This window comes from Pteropus vampyrus, unplaced genomic scaffold (assembly GCF_000151845.1).
Source record: "Pteropus vampyrus isolate Shadow unplaced genomic scaffold, Pvam_2.0 Scaffold404, whole genome shotgun sequence".
Classification (NCBI taxonomy): domain Eukaryota; kingdom Metazoa; phylum Chordata; class Mammalia; order Chiroptera; family Pteropodidae; genus Pteropus; species Pteropus vampyrus.
Window position 1 is genome coordinate 2217630 of NW_011889185.1, and position 17002 is coordinate 2234631.

At 36.7% G+C, this 17002-nt stretch overlaps 2 pseudogenes; both read right to left on the minus strand.

The window, feature by feature from the left end:
* Positions 1-5295: 5295 nt before the first annotated feature.
* LOC105305922 lies at positions 5296-5868 on the minus strand (annotated as a pseudogene).
* Positions 5869-15415: 9547 nt separating this feature from the next.
* On the minus strand, positions 15416-16692 carry LOC105305923 (annotated as a pseudogene).
* Between the last annotated feature and the right edge of the window lie 310 nt (positions 16693-17002).

Here is a 17002-nt window from a genome sequence, read left to right on the forward strand (position 1 = left end):
GGTTGTGGGGTGAATGGCAAAAAGGTAAAGAGATTAAGAGGTACAAATGGATAGTTGCAGATTAGACATAGAGATGTAGAGTGTAGCATGAGGAAGATGGCTAATAATGTTGTAATAAATATGTAAGGGGGAAGATGGGTACTAGATTTAGCGGTGTGATCGCTTTGTGAGTTATGTGGATCTCTGATAACTATGCTATACAACAGAAACTGGTATATTATTGTATGCCAACTATAATAAAAAAAACCTCATTGAATTGTACAAAGTAAATGCAAGCAACTAATTGTCTATTATATTCTATATTTCAATAAAGCCAATAAAAAAAAGAACAATGAAGTTCAAATGGAAGATACTGGTCAAGATGGCAGAGTTGGTAGGTGCTGTGTTTGTCTCCTCATATGACCACATCAAAATTACAACTAAACTACAGAATAGCCATCATTGAATATTGCCTAAAGTTTAGCTGAAAAGAAGTCCTACAACTAAGGATATACAGAAGAAGCCACCTTGAGATTGGTAGGAGGGGTGGAGACGAAGAATGGGTTGGTATCACACTGCATGTGATGGTTAAAAATCAGGAGGAGTATCTCGGCTATGAAGATTCCCCTGGAAGAGCGAGGGGTCCCAACATCACACCAGACTCCCCATCCTAGGGTTCCAGTGCAAGAAGGAGAAGGCCCTACAAAATCTGGATATGAAATCAGCTGAGACTGTGGCTGAGTTAGACAGAGAGTTACGGAAGTCCCAGGTGTCCCTCTTAATAGGCCAGTGCATGGACTTACCTGCTGATGGACTCACTCTGAGCTCCAGCACTGGGGCAGGAGCTCAAAAGGCTCCCAGGAGATATGGGGAAGAACCGAGTTGTCTGGTTTCAGAGCAAGTGCTGGAGGAGCAGCTTTCTCCCAGACAATGGTGCTGGTGAAGTCTACTGTTCCTTTGTTGAGCCACCCCCCACCAGCAGTCACCAAACCTTAGTCTCCATCAAACTCTCTAACAAAGTCACCCCACCCTGGTAATTCCCTGAGACCCCACTCCTCCCACATTGTGGGCCCACCCAAGCTGCGTCCAGTGGATTTTCCATATAAATGGCCTGATGTGGCGCATGCTGTGAACTTTCCTAAAATTTCTCAAAGGTTCACAAAATCTACACAAGCAGCATCTGGCCTTGGCATGCCCCCTACCTCTTGCTGAGCAACCCCAAACCCAGCACTAGCAGCAGTTGGCCTTAGTCTGTGGTTTGGTCTCTCAAGGCACTTCCAAGTCCAGCATCAGTGGCGGCAATCTTTAGATTGCTTGGTGGCTCATGCCAGGTGGCCCTGGGCGGGGCATAGGCTGCAGCTAAACTTGGCCTGCAGCAGGTCTTCTACCAGGAGGCACCAGTGTGCACAACTGGTAGCTGGCTTCAGTCTAAGCTGGAGCACCACCCGGGGTCACATCTGAGGACAACACACCCAAAGGGCAGACAGGATAGGTGCCAGAGCCCTGCTAAAATGAATCCTGCTCTGTAGGGTCAGCCGCTGAACAACAACTCCTCTACTGGTCATGGCCAGTCCTTACAACTAATCAGGCCAAGGGTCAATCCCTCCCATTGATGAGCAAACAACAACCAAGGCTCAACTACAACAGGAGGGCACACACGACACATCCAAGGGACATACCTGGAACATCTGGCTCAGGTGACCAGGGAAGACATTGACACGGGGACACATAGCACACCTACTATATAAGGCCACTCTACTAAAACCAGGAGATATAGTAGCCTACCTAATACATAGAAACAAACACAAATAGGGAGCCAAAATGGGAAGACAGAGAAACATGTCCAAAAGAACAAAACAAAGCTCTAAACAAAGAACTAAACAAAATGGAGACAAGCAATCTACCAGATGTAGAGTTCAAAATACTGCTTATAAGGATGGTCAATGAACTTAAAGGAAGGATGGATGAACTCAGTGAGAACTTAAAAAAAAGGGATAGAAAACATAAAAATGAAGATAGAAAACAAAAGGAAACTAGTCAGAAATGGAGAATACAATAACTGAAATAAAGAATCCCTTAGGAAGAATCAACAGCAGATTAGATAAAGTAGAGGATCAAATCAGCGATTTAGAAAATAAGGTAGCAGAAAACACCCAATCAGAACAGCAACAAGAAGAAAGAATTCAAAAAAATTATAATAGTTTAAGGGGACTCTAGGACAATATCAAGCATACCAACATTCACATCAAAGCAATACCAGAAAGAGAAGAGAGATAGCAAGAAATTGAAAACCTATTTCAAGAAATAATGCCAGAAATCTCCCTAACCTGGCAAAGAAAATAGACATACAAGCCAAGAAAGTGCAGAGTCCCAACAAGGTGAACCCAAACAGGCCCACACCAAGACACATCATATTTAAAATGCCAAAGGTTAAAGACAGAGAGAATCTTAAAAGCATCAAGAAAAAAGCAATTAGTTACCTAGAAGGGAGCCCCCAAAAGATTGTCAGCAGATTTCCAACTTTGCAGGCCAGAAGGGATTGGCAGGAAATATTCAAAGTGATGAAAAGCAAAAATTTACAACCAAGATTCCTCTACTCAGCAAAGCTATCATTTAGAATTAAAACAGATAAAGATTTTCCCAGACAAAAAAAAGCTAAAGGAGTTCATCACCACCAAGCCTGTATTACAGGAAATGTTAGAGAGACTTCTTTAAGAAGAAGAAAGAAAAAGAAAAAAAAAAGATAAAAAATTATAAATAATAAAATGCAATAACTTTATCTATCAACAATTACTTTAAATGTACGTGGATTAAATGCTCCAGTCAAAAGATAGACTGGCTTAATGGATAAGAAAACAAGCCCCTTCCACTTGCTGCCTACAAGAGACTCAGTTCAAATAGAAAGACACACATAAAGTAAAAGTAAAGGAATGAAAAAAAGATGTTGCATGAAAATGGAAACAAACAAAAATAACTTGTGTAACAATACATATATCAGACAAAATGGACTTTAAAACAAAGGCTATAACAAGATACAAAGAAGGACCCAGTAATCTCACTTCAGGTTATTATCTGAAGAAAACCAAAACACTACTTTGAAGTGACATGAGAATTCATATGTTCACTGCAGCATTATTTATAATAACCAAGATACTGAGGCTACCTGGGTGTTCATCGATAGATAAATGGATAAAGAAGAGGTGGTACGTATATACTAGAATATTACTCAGCCGTAAAAAAGAATGGAATTTTGCCATCTGCAACAATGTGGATGGACCTGGAGGGTATTGTGCTGAGTGGAGTATGTCAAACAGAGAAACATAAATGTCATATGTGGTATCTAGGGAACAGGATAAACAACAGAAAAAAGCTCATAGATACAGAGAGCATTTTGGTGGTTATCAGATTGGGGAGCGGGGAGTGGGTGAAAGGGGAGGGGATTAAGAAGTACAAATTGGTAGTTACAAATAGTCATGGGGATGTAGAGTATAGTATGGGGAATATAGTCAGTAGTGTTGTAATAACTATGTATGGCGTCAGATGGGTACTAGATTTATCTGGATGATCACTTCATAAGTTACATAAAATGTCTAATCACTGTGTTGTACACCTGAAACTAATATAATATTGTATGTCAACTATAATTTAAAAAAAAAGTTCCAAATTACTTTCTTCTTCATTATCTTTAGGAAGAGATGCAGCCCAAGTGTATTAGTGCAGTGATGGGAGGTAGTAAGGTTCAGTTTTATTTATTTTGTACTTTTTCTTATTTTTTAAATAATGCTCAGTTTTAAAGAACAGTTTTCCTTTTCCTGAGAAGGTGGAAATATGGCTACTTTGGAGTCGCCCATCAAGTTTTCTACATATCCATTTGGATGAAAACAGACAACCAACTGGAATACAGTGGAAGAAAAAGAAGGGAAAAACTGGGAGACCCCTGAGTTATTTCTGTCTTTGCTAAAGGAACCAACAACCCAAACAAAGAGGTTGTCTTTAGAAATGACATATGGCTAGGTAGATTTTGAAAAATTAAAAATGAAAAGGGTGTCCACTGTTTCTAGCTTATTAAGACATAAAAGTGAGAACCAATTTGCAAAGATGTGGGAAGTAGCAGAATGAATAGTGAAGGCTAATTAGGTATGTTTGCCCAGGGCAATTCATTAAAAAGCACCTGACTACAGTACCAAAACCCCTATAATTTCCACTGTTTCCCACTATTACCACTTTATCAGCTTCAGAGGGAAAGTCAGTTTATTCTTCAAAAAGGCCCACTCCTGAAATAGATTTGTTCCCAAAACCCTTTTCTTCCTTGCAGAAACACTGAGATTATTAAAATGCTTTTGGATGGGAGTGTAAGGCAATCTCTCCATAGCACTGAGGCAGGAGATTAAAGATTAGCATTGTACTTCTGTTTCTGACACTTCTCTGCCTTCATTTTTCTTCTAGTCAACAACATACCATTACAGATGAGGGAAAAAAAAAAACATGTGCTCATTCTCTGTGTGCATTTAAAATGTGGATTCAGCAAGTTTGTTTCTTTTCTTTGTTTTGACAATGGGGAAGGGAAGACTGCTTTGATCATTGAAAATTATGACTATAAATAATACGTATTCAAATATTGGCTCAAGATTAAAAACAGTAATTGGTTTTGAGTTGTTTTTAGAATCTTTCACTTCTAAAGCCCCTTTTCTTCTTTGGCTGTATTAGATGCTGATTAAGTTAAATTTCCACATTGTGTTTATGTAGCAGAAGTGTATTTGAAAACCAACTGCTGTACTGTATTTCAGGTAAATATTTTATGTTTTAGGTTTTTTTTTCTTTTTTAAGTTAAATTTATTGGGGTGATATTGGTTAATAAAATTATATAGGTTTCAAGTGTACTATTCTATAGTACATTAACTGTATATTGTATTGTGTGTTCGCCACCCAAATTCAAATCTCCTTCTGTCACCATTTATTTGACCCTTTTATCCTTTTCTATTTTCTCCCTTCCCCCTTTCCCTATGGTAATCACTATAATGTTGTCTGTGTCTATGAGGTTTTGTTAATTTATTTGTCTTGTCTGTTACTTTCATTTTTATTTACAAATATAAGTGAAATCATATGGTTCTTGACTTTTTCTGATTTATTTCACTTAGCACGATAATCTCAAGATCCATCCATGTTGTCATAAATGGCAGTATTTCATCTTTTATTTCTTTCTTTTTAAAAATATTTTCCAACATGCCAAAAAAAAAAAACACACCTTTATTACTTTTAAAATAGCCTCTTGTATTCTTATGTTTTCTTGCCAGATGTCTTTAGAGCAAGCGTTTTCTAGCCTGGAGTTTTCTGACTCTTCTGAGCTTTTGGAGGTGCTGCCTTTTGGCCTGCATCTTTCTGGGCAAGAAACTTCTGAGTTGGAGCTTTCTTGCCTGAAGCAGTCATATTATTTTTTTCTGGAATCTTTGCAGCAACTGTTGCAGTTGTACCTTTAGCAGCAGGTGCTTTTTTTGGGAGCAGCCTTTTGAAGCTTCCTAAATGTAAGCTTGATTATTCAGTTCCTCATTTCTTTGCCTTCATGACTTTGTAATAATCAAATTCTGTCATCTTGGATTTCTTTTCTCTGGCTTCAATCTCCTTGGCCTATCTCATGGCTGCCCATTTTATATTGATATCTGCCTTCTGCCATGCTTATTGGACATAATTTTGATGGAGAATGTGTGGGAACTTGAGAATGAAGTCAGTGAACTCCATACTTGAGAGCAAGGTCCATCAACCAAAGCCCTGTTCTGATTAATAACATCCACAATCGTGACCAGCTTCCCAGCATGAGGCCCAAAGGAGATATGGGATACCTGACCATTCCATGAAGTGCCTGAATATCATGTTGGTGGCATTTGGCAAGAAGGAAACTCATCTTTTATTTTATGGCTGAATAATATTCCACTGTATACAAGCACCACCTCTTCTTTATCCAATTATCTATGGAAGGACACTTGGATTGTTTCCATGTCTTGGCCACCATGAATGAACACCGGGATGCATATATGTTTACAGATAAATGTTTTCAGACTTTTTAGATAGATACCCAACAGAGGGATTGCTGGGTCATATGGTAATTCTATTTTTACTTTTTTGAGTAACCTCTATACTGTTTTCAGTAGTGGCTCTACCAATTTACATTCCCACCAGCAGTATATAAGGGTTCTTTTTTCCCTACAACCTCTCCAACACTTGTTATTACTTGTCTTGTTGATAATAACAAATGTAGGGTGGCATCTCATTGTAGTTTTGGTTTGCATTTCCCTAATAGCCAGTGAAGTTGAACATCTTTTCACGTATTTGTTGGCTGTTTGTTTATTTTAGGAAAAGTGTCTGTTCAGATCCTCTGCCCATTTTGTAATTGCATCGTTTGACTTTTTGTCGATAAGTTCTTATATATTTTGGATATTAGCTCCTTATCAGAGGTTGTTTGCAAATATCTTCTTCTACTTGGTTGGTTGCCTCTATGTTTTTTGATGGTTTCTTTTATTGTAAAGAAGGTTTCATGTCTTTTTTGTATCATGCAAGTAATGCATACTTACATAGTTTTACTGTATACAGAGAAAGTTTACATAAGGAAAAGAATTAAAATCCTATAAACAGACCACTCAGAAATGCTGCTAGCATCTATATACATACAGTTTGTAAATATGTGTATATGCAAATCTTATATATGCATGTATATAAATTTTACTTATATATTTTTCATTATATTGAATATACAGTTTTGAATTTTCTTTTTATTAAATAAGCTATCAGCCTGTGAATTAGATGATGCTTAATTCGGTGTATCTGTTGTGTTCACAGTGAGATATATTATTTTTCTTATTGGTGCTTTGTTTAGGGATCTTTTGTAATCCAGTTTTTTTTTTTTTTTTACTCTGGCTTCATAGTGTGTGGGGACACTTGCTCTCTTGTATGTATGAGCAAGTATCTTTCATTTGCTACGCTTTCCAGGAAGAATGACAAACTTTATTCTGTGGTTACAGCTTTAACTCCAAGATGGACATATATTTGGCCATACACTTCAATGCTCGTAGACAGACTTCTAACATGTATTAATCTCATGTCATGTGCTGAATGTGATGCTAATTATTTTAGAGCTTCTTGTGGATGTAGAAAGACACCAGTCCTTAAATGACCAGCAATTCATAAGACAACCCCTGAGGAAAGAATGGGTTCAGGTGGAGCCTGGCACTGGTTGGTTTTTGGAGGAGGTGAATGGAGTGGACTGGCCAAACTCTAGGTTTCATCCCTAGAACAAGAAATGCTATACTTACCTACACAGAGTCTTTACAAATGTAAGGAATGACAAACAGCTTAGCTTGGCAACAGTAGAGATGCCACAGAGGGGTGAACAGACTGGAGACTGATTCGTTTCGAAGGCCTGGACATACGGCAGACAAGCTTGCACTTGACAACACAGATGGGAAAGATCCCAAGTAGGTTGCTCAGTAGGAGAGTAACATAAAGACAAAGATTTTCAAAGCAGATTATTTTATTGCCTGTGTGTATCTGCAGCTCCTATTATCTAGTGTGATCATTCTAAGGGCATGCCTGCTAGGCTTCTGCCCCATCGGAGCTTGGCCATTGAAGTTATGTGCAGCCTGTGCAGCTAGTATCACATCCTGTCCCACTGGGAGGGTTTCAGGTAGGACAATTCCAGACCCTTGAAATAATTACTTCCCATTGCTCTCTGTGAACACAACCCAAAGGAGCAATTTATTGGAATTGTGAGTAATGCCAGGAGACAGCCAACAGAAAGTATTAAACTAAATGGACTGCAGGAGAGGGTGAAGGGACTATTTTCCAACTATAAACCAAACTTGAGAGGGAGTACTTGTCTTCCTTTTCTCTGCTCTCTAAATTAGCATCAATTTTTACCACACAAAATGCATGCTCTTGCTCTCAAACATTGCTGGCAGGGATGCTAAATGGTACCTATGAGGGAGAATTTGGTCATTTCTAACAAAATTACATATGCATTTACCCTTTGAATTACTAATCCCACTTCTATGAAACTATCCCAAAGGTAAAATAATAAAAACTATAGGAAGACATATATGCAAGGTTATTAATTACAACATATTGCAGAAAAAGATTGGAAACAACCCAGATTCCATCAATGGGAGATGAAAACTTGTACATCTGCACAAAGGAGTATTATGTAGCTCTCAAAAGAAATGAGTTGCATATCTATATACTGTTAGGAGTGGTTTCTAGCATATATTATTATGTGAAAAATTCCAAGGTGGAGAAAAGTATATATGCTATTATTTGTTTAAGAAAGAGGGTTATGAATATATATTCTTATATGTATTTATATATATATAATATATATATATATATATATTTACTTATATTAAAAAGGAAGAATAAGCCTAAAGCTAAAAATTTTAAGAAAGAGGTTAGTAATGAGGAAGGGGGGCAGGAAACAAGGAAACAAGATGAAAGGGAAGAGATAGAAGTGGAATTTTTCTGAATATACCCTGTTTTGTAGATTTGAATTTGGAAACATGTAATTATTTCACATAATTATAATATAAAATTACATTTAAAAGGCAACCCTTAAAAACTAAAAAAGCAATATGAAACAGCAGAAACAAACTATGTAACAAGATTTTGGCATAACCATATGAAGAGGAATGGTTCCATATGATTTCAATTACATAATAATTTGACTAACATTCCTAGAGGGATATGTGCTAAGGACAGAAAGAACTAAAAGTATCTTGGTAATGTTGATGTTGAAATTTTGATATCATTGTGTGTGAGTATGGGATAAAGTAAATGAGTATTTATGCTAGTGGTCTTTGGAATCAGGATTTTTGGCATGGAGAACAAGAGACACAGATATATAGATGAAATTAAGTAAAAATCTTGTATTCCTGAACTTGAAATGGAACTCTCTGTATGAACTTGTGTTGTATTTCATCTTTTAAAAATATCTATTTTCTAGCTCTGAACACTGAAAAGATCTAAAAACAATGATTAATCCAGTAGTAGTGATCATCCCTGGTATCCAGGTTGTAGTCTTTAAGCACCATTTTCATTAAAAGGAACTAAGGATTTTTGGAAAAATAGCTAATACCAGAACTGGGGCAGAAAACATGCAACATAAGCCTAGGACATCTTTTTATACTAGGAATCAAGGAAGCTTTCAAAGACTAATCTGGGCTTCTCAAAAGGACACAAGAGCCACTTGAAGAGAGTCAACTTGATCATCAATAAAAATAGCAATTGCAATGGATCAAAACACTTACTGGATTTAAACATATTATTGGATTTAATGGATCTAAACATCTTTTTGATATGTTTAATCTATATGGTAATTTTGATTGAAAAAATAAAGCTAATTGGTTACCTTTGGATCTCTTTTGGATATATTAGGGAACTAAGAGATATTTTTAAAACTAGAGTATGATGGGGGAAAACTCTAGCTTTTATCATATTTTTTTTCTACATAAAAGGCACATCATGATAATCAAATAATTGATGAGAAGTTCTTCCTTAGAAAAGAATATTAGCTAATTGAAGGAGCAATGATAGAATTATAACACTACTATTCTGCAATTACTGATAAAATACTGGATCTTGACAATGGTTATCAGTGACTGCTAACAAAAAAGAAAACCAGCCTTTTTTTGCCTTCTAATGGATGCTTACACCACCACCTATTAAGAATTATTGCTAAAAAATTGAAAGAGAACATGATCAAGACTTTAGCTTTAGTGACTGATTTATAGGAAATACGGGGGACAGGAAAACATTTACAGGAAATACAGGGGAAAGTTAAACAATATCACGAGGTATAATTAGCAAAATCTAGACTGTGGAAAAATATTATGGGATGTATGATCTAGTTTATTCAACAAAAAATTGCAAAGAAAAATAGGGGAGTAAAAGATATTTAAAATAAGTAAATCAATTGCTACATATAGATCTTATTTGGATTCTAAATCAATCAACACTGCAAAAATACAAATATGAGACAATCAGGGAAATTTGAATATTGACTGATGATATCAAAAATTTTTGTTAATTTTTACACGTTATATTGGTATTGTCATTATTTTTTAAGGTAAACATTGAGATATTTGCAGATGGCATTATAAAAAATCTTGGATTTGCTTCAATAAGAAGAAAGTAGCAGGGATGGGGAGGACAGTGAGTGGGACAGTAGATGAAATAAGATTGGCTATGAATTATTAGTTGAAGCTAGGTGATGTGATGACTACAGGCATCATCAAATCTTGATAAGCAGGTTTAATTCTCTCAAACAAATATGCAGAATAGAATACAATGAAAAAAAGCAATGTTTTCATTTTTTCAAAGTTTACCAATATTCTTCAAAGTTCATGAGTAATCTTTGATTCTAAACCTCATGATTTCAAAAATACAACTTATTTCTTTTTTGACTCTTAAAATCATCAATTAGAACTGAGAATGTCCATAAGAACTTTGAATTTTAAGCCAGTATTTAGTGATGAATTTATACAATCATAAATATAGGCTTGTTAGAAAAGGTGACATTTTCAATTGTAATATTTATGCATGAGTCATCTCTCGTATTAGAGTGCAATGTTGATAGTAGCCTGGTTTTGGAAAAGTTATACTTACTGCAAACTCTAAACGCTGCTCATTTGTTGTCTTTTGCTAAGCAAAACTTTTCTGTCCAGATGACACGCAAGTCTACTCTTTTATCCCTGACCTTCCTGGGACTTTCGTCTCCATCTACAATCTCTTTCTTGACTGTCTCACTGTCATCTCAAATGGAATCTACTAGTCCTCTTATTTCTTCTCAAGTTCTCATTTGAAAAAGCCTAGGACTTGATGACCCTAGCTCCAGGAAATACTCTTTGTGTCTGCCTTTCTTTGCCTATGACTGCAGGTCATCTGGGGGACTGTTTAGTTTCAGATATCATCAACCACTACTGAAAAAGACGAAAACTATCTTTCCTTTGAACTTTGTGAAGATACAGATATTTTAAACACTGAAAGACAGGATGGGAGGGCCTCACTGAAACTTCACCTTCATTGTCACACAGATCTCTACCCTTCTAATTTCAGGGTGGCTGCTGAATTGATTTCAATAGTGTCTACTTAGGACTATAAGCTTATGGTAAATAATAAATGTATGGCTTTTTAGAATTCTATTAAATGGATAAATAAAAATCACTAAAGAATGCTTGGGAGTTAGTTTTGAATTCAATGTGATAATTTATGCAATTAATAGATAAATCTGTGCCACCTTCCAAACAAATTAATTGAATTAATTTTGATAACATTATTCCTCAGACTTTTCTATATGTAAGCACATTAATAATAGACATTAATAATGTTTTGAATTAGTAAAGCATTGCTATATTCAAACCATTTACATTGGTGTTATCTCATTTTATAAGGTAGGTAAAGCAAATATTTGAAAAATTAAGAAGTTTTGATCCAAGGATGTCAGAAGACTTACCAAAGTTAGTGACAGAACCCAGAGTCAAGGAATGCTCTTTCAACATTGCTCTTCCCTCTTCTCCTTCCCCTGCAACAACAACAAAAACAACAAAACAAAAAACAGTGTGTAGGCTTCATCCCCACTTCACTTTTTAAACAACCAGGTTTTGGTTTCATTCATTTCTTTTTGGCTTAAAAAAATACCCATTTATTATCTCACAGTTTTTGTAGAGTCTTGGACACAGCCTACTTGAATACTCTGGTTAGGTTTCACAAGGCTGCAATCAAGGTGTCAGCTGGAGCTATGATCTCATCTGATGCTTTCGAATCTGCTACAAGCTCATTCAGCTTACAGACAGAATTCAGTTCCTTGTAGCTGTAGAACTCATAGAAGTTTTCTTCTTTTTTGAGGCCAATAGGAGACTATCTCCCCAGTGCTTCATTTTCTTTTATAAACTCACCTAATTAATTCAAGCTCACCCCAAATAATCCCCCTTTTTATTAACTCAATCAACCCATTAGTAATCAAATTATAGGAGTGAAGTCTCACACTCAAAAGGGAGAAAACTATACAGGGTACCTATGTCAGGAGGCACTAATTTGGGGGCAATATTAGAGCTCTGCTAACCACAATCTGTATACTGAAAACTTCGAAAGATTGCTATGAGAAATTAAAGACATAAATAAATTGAGAGACATACCATGTTCATTAGTTAGAAGGCTCAATGTTGGAAAGATACCAATTATATCCAAATTGATTTATAGATTCAGTGCAATCCAAGTTAAAATCCTAGCAGTACTTTTTTGTAGACCTTGATGAGCTGATTCTAAAATTCGACTAGAAATGTAAAGGACCTAAAATAGTCAAAACAATTTTGAAAAAAAAGATCAAAGTTAGAGTATTAACACTACCTAATTTCGAGTCTAACCTATTGTAAAGATCCAGTTATCAAGTCAATGTGGTATTAGCATCAAGGTAGACAAACCAATCTATGGAAGATAATAGAGATTCAAGAAATTGATCCACACATGTATGGACAACTGCATTTTACCTTCATTTATATCTTTTCTAATGCTCTTCCTTCTTTATGTGGATTTGAGTTTCTGACCTATATAACTTTCCTTCTTTCTGAAGAATTTCTTTTACATTTCTTGCAAGAGTTTCACTGATTTTTTCTCAATTAGTTCTCTTTTCAATTTCATTGATTCGTGATCTTAAATTTTTTTTCCTTCTTTTTGCTTTGGGTTTAATTCTTCTTCTTCTTCTTTTTTTTTGTTATTTCTTAAGCTTGAAGCTTAGATCACTGATGTGAGACACAGCTTTTTTCCTAATATAAGTATTTAATTCTACAAATTTCCTTCTAAACATTGCTTCAGCTGTATGCCACACATATTGATATATTATATTTTTATTTTCTTCAATTCAAAAGGTTTTATGTCCATGAGCTATTTAGAAGTATGTCATTTATTGTTATCTATTTCTAGTTCAATTCCATTTTTGTCAGATGACATATTTGTATGATTTCACTTGATTTTATTTTGGTAAACTTTCTTTTGATTAGAGTTTGCATGGTATATCTGGTATTCTTTTTATTTCCTCTATTTTTGTTCCTCTGGTTCCCCTTTACTGTCTGCCTTCTCTTTGATTATTTAAATTTTCTTTGGCACTTTTATTTATTTATTTATTTATTTATTTATTTATTTATTTATTAAATTAAGTTTATTGGGGTAACATTGGTTAATACAATTAAATAATTTTCAGGTGTACATTATAATTTGACATCTGTATATTCTATTGTGTGTTTACCACCCAAAGTCCAGTTTCCTTCAGCTACCATATATTTGATCCCTTTACCCACTTCACCCTCCCCTTATCCCCCTATATTTGGCCTCTTTTACCCTGTCACCTCCCCCCTCTTCCCCCACTCCCTACTTTCTGGTAACCACTAGTCTACAGTCCATGTCCATGAGTCTCTGTTTGTTTGTCCTCTTCATTTCAGTTTTAATTTATGTAATTTTGACTATATTTACTTGTATTAATTTTTATGGTTGTTCTAGGGAAATTATTTATCTATCTATCTATCTATCTATCTATCTATCTATCTATCTATCTATCTATTATCTACACACATATATACACATACACATTCTACTTAGAGCTAATATTTCACTACTTCAAGTAAAATGTAAAACCTTACAACTTTTCCCTTTATATACTTGTCATATGTATTACATCTACACACTTAAAAACTCAAGTAGACATTGTAATTGTTGTGTTTACAGTCATATATACTTTCTTTTTTTCTTTTTCAATTACATTTGGCATTCAATATTGTTTTATATTAGCTTGAGATGTACAGCATAGTGGTTAGACATGTATATAATTTATGAAGTGATCTCCCCAATTAATCTAGTACCCATTTGGAACTATAAATAGTTTTTATAATATTATTGACTATATTTCCTATGCTATACTTCATATTCTGGTGACTATTTTGAAACTACCAATTTATATTTTTTAATACCTTCACATTTTTCACCCAGCCCCCCAACCTACCTCTCGTTGTCAACCACCAGTTCATTCCCTGTATCTATGAGTCAGTTTCTGTTCTGTTTGTTTATTTTGTTCTTTAGATTCCACATACAAGTGAGATCATATGGTATTTTGCTTTCTCTGACTTATTTCACATAGCATAATGCACTCTAGGTCCATCCAAGTTGTTGCAAATGTTAAGATTTCATTCTTTTTTTTATGACTGAGTAATATTCTGTTGTATACACGCACCACTTCTTTATCCAGTCTTCTATCGATGGGTACTTAGGTTGCTTTCGTACTTGACTATTGTGAATAGCACCGCAGTGAACATAGGGGTGCATATATCTTTCACATTAGTATTTTGGATGTCTTCAGATAAATATCCAGAGGTGGAACTGTTGGGTCATAAAGTAGCTCCATTTTTAAAATTTTGAGGAATGATCAAACTGTTTTCCATAGTGGCTGCACCAATTTTTAACCCCACCAATGGGGTACACGTGTTCCTTTTTCTTCCAAACTTTGCCAACAATTATTTTTTGAGTTATTGATGATAACCCTTCTGACAAGTGTGAGGCGATATCTCATTGTGAATTTAATTAGCATTTCTATGATTATTAGTGACATTGAGCATCTTTTCATGTGTCTATTGGCCATTCATTCATATGTTTTCTTTGGAGAAATATCTATTCAGGTTCTCTGCCCACTTTTTAATTGGATTGTGTGACTTTTTTGGTATTGAGTCATATGAGTTCTTGTCAATTTTGGATATTAACCACTTATCAAATGTATAATTGGCAAATGTCTTCTCTCATTAAGTAGGTCGTCTTTTTGTTTTGTTGACGTAGTCCTATTTGATTTTCTTTTATTAAGACACAAAACTTAATAGAAATTTTGTCCGTTGTTCTTATATTCTCTGTGTGAGCTGAGCTGGAACCCACTGCCCTACCCAGAAGTGGCTCCACCTGGAGGCAGGGGAGAAAGGGAAGAGTGAGGGTGGGGGTGGGCGGGACAGAGCTTGGGCCCTAGGAGTCTCATTCTTCCTCAGTACTGGGAGGCTGGGCACCACCCTCTTCTCTTGCCCTGCTTTGGGATCCAGCAAGGAGAGTTGATGGAATCGTGGGCCTGGGGCTTCTCCTCCATACCCCCATTCTCCCAGGTTATAGAGGAACTAAGAGATCTGGGAAGAGAAGGGAACAGATAATGACAAAGATGTCAAAAAGGTGAGGTCCAGGGATGAGGACGGAAGGAGAATCAGTTGAAATACTATTCAAAAAATAAAAATAAAAAAGAGCAGGGAATAAAAACCAAAATCCACCCCAAATGTGAACCTGCCTAGAAAAAAAGGAAAGTTCTCAAGTCTCATAGAGACATTATTTGGCATGGCTGGCTCTTCTGCAGGAGCACTCAGGCCTCAGTCCAGCTCTGGAAGGGGTAGTGTGGCTCCTATGGCTCATCCTTGGCCTGGTCAGCAATAGCATCTTCCTCCTCTTCCTCTTCCTTATTGTCCTTGTCCTCCTCATCTTCATCTTTGCCCTTGTCATTGTCCTTGTCTGCCCTTGTCATTGTCCTTGTCTTCCTTTTGCTTCTTGTCCTCCTCTTCCTTCACCCTCTGCTCCTTATCCTGCTTTTCCTTCATTTGCTTTTTCACCACCTTTGTGACACCCCACATCTCATTGACAAACTCCTTAGCACACACCTCATCATTGGTGACGAGGAAGTTGTCGAAGATGGTACCAGAATTGAACTGCCAGAGGTCTAGGCCCAGCACGGCAAAGTTTTCATAAGCATAGATGTTGCTATCAGGAGAATTCTCAGGGTCGTACATCTCTGGGTGGATCCAAGTGCCCTTGTAATCCAGGTTGTCTATCTGGCAGGGCTTCCACTCACCCTTGTATTCCGAGTTCTGAATGATTGGTGGTTCCCACTTTCCATCTATCTCTTCATCCCAGTCCTCAGGTTCTTAGCATTGGGGTCAGGGATGTGCTCAAGTTTGTCTGAGTCCTCAGGTTTGGAGACTGTGGCGTCGTCAGTCTTGGTCTGCTTACCCAAGTCTTCTGGCTTTGAAGCATCAGGCTCCTTTATCTTCTTGAGTGGCAGGAAGTCCCAGTTGTCCTCCAGGGAGCAGGACTCTACATGGCTGTTGTCAATCTTCACCTTCTAGGTGTTATTGGGCCGCACAATCAGTGTGTACAGGTGTGTGAATTCATCATCCTTGCAACAGATGTCCTTATTGATCAGCACATTCTTGCCCTTGTTGTTGAGGATGACATGAATCTTCTTAGTGCCAGAGCACAGATGTTAGGGCCAAACATGATATTGTATTTGGAGTCTCCATGCATATTTGTCTGCTCCAAACCGTCTGGAAATAGCTTCACATTCTCACCCCTACAGTCAATGTTTTGCTCGTGTTTCACAGTGAACTGCACCATCAGTGTCTGGTCCTTGTTGTTGAAGGGCTTGAATCTGGCTGACAGGGCACAGAAGTGGGCATCCTGGCTTGTCTGCAGCCCTTTATCTTTGTTCAAGTCACCATAGAACTTGCTGGCACTGAGAAGAAATTTTCCAAAATCCGACTTACTTTTGTATTCAAACCAGCAGTTAGGCCACCTGTCTCCGTCCAGAAACTGTTCTTTGAAGTAGACAAAGGGTTCCACAGCAACCAGGCAAGGAAGGCAGAGCAGCAGTGGTATAGTGGGTAGTGGCATGGCGCAAGAGGGGATGGCAGTGAGTGGGCCCTTTAAGTGGATCCTCCCACAGCTCTGCAGCAGGGTAATGTCCTCTGAAAAGGAATTAGGGAGCCTTCCCTTTACTTGAATTTTTTTGAATAGTTAGAGAGGAATAGATGTTGATTCTTCTTTGAATGTTTGGTAAAATTCACCTATGAAGCCATCTGGTGCAGGACTTTTGTTTTTTTGTGAGGTTTTCGATTACTGATTCAATTTCATTGGTGGTAATTGGTCGGTTCAGATTTTCTGTTTCTTTTTGACTCAGTCTTGGGAGATCGTATGTTTCTAG